This window comes from Oryzias melastigma, linkage group LG9 (assembly GCF_002922805.2).
Source record: "Oryzias melastigma strain HK-1 linkage group LG9, ASM292280v2, whole genome shotgun sequence".
Taxonomy (NCBI): domain Eukaryota; kingdom Metazoa; phylum Chordata; class Actinopteri; order Beloniformes; family Adrianichthyidae; genus Oryzias; species Oryzias melastigma.
The window spans coordinates 421,249-421,542 of NC_050520.1; the positions used below are offsets into that span (position 1 = coordinate 421,249).

At 45.2% G+C, this 294-nt stretch overlaps 1 protein-coding gene across 1 annotated transcript in view; it reads right to left on the minus strand.

Annotated features, from left to right (window-relative positions):
• LOC112136386 (arf-GAP with dual PH domain-containing protein 1) overlaps nt 1-294 on the minus strand; it is a gene marked incomplete at its 3' end in the record, with an annotated part of 11,323 nt that overhangs the window by 6,504 nt on the left and 4,525 nt on the right.

A 294-nucleotide genomic window follows, 5' to 3' on the forward strand; every position in this document is an offset into this window, starting at 1 on the left:
AAGATTTAGGGATGGATGATGGATGGATAATGGATGAATGGATGATGGATGGATGATGGATGGATGATGAATGGATGGATGGTGGATGGATGATGGATGGATTACAAATGGATGATGAATGGATGGATGATGGATGGATGATGGATGATGGATGGATGATGGATGGATGATGGATGGATGGATGGATGGATGATAGCTGCTTCTACATCTCTCAGGGGCGGAGCTACAGGGTGACAAGGGGGGCCACCTCAGTTTATTAGTCAAAAGTAACAACGGAGTTCTCGCCTTAAACTG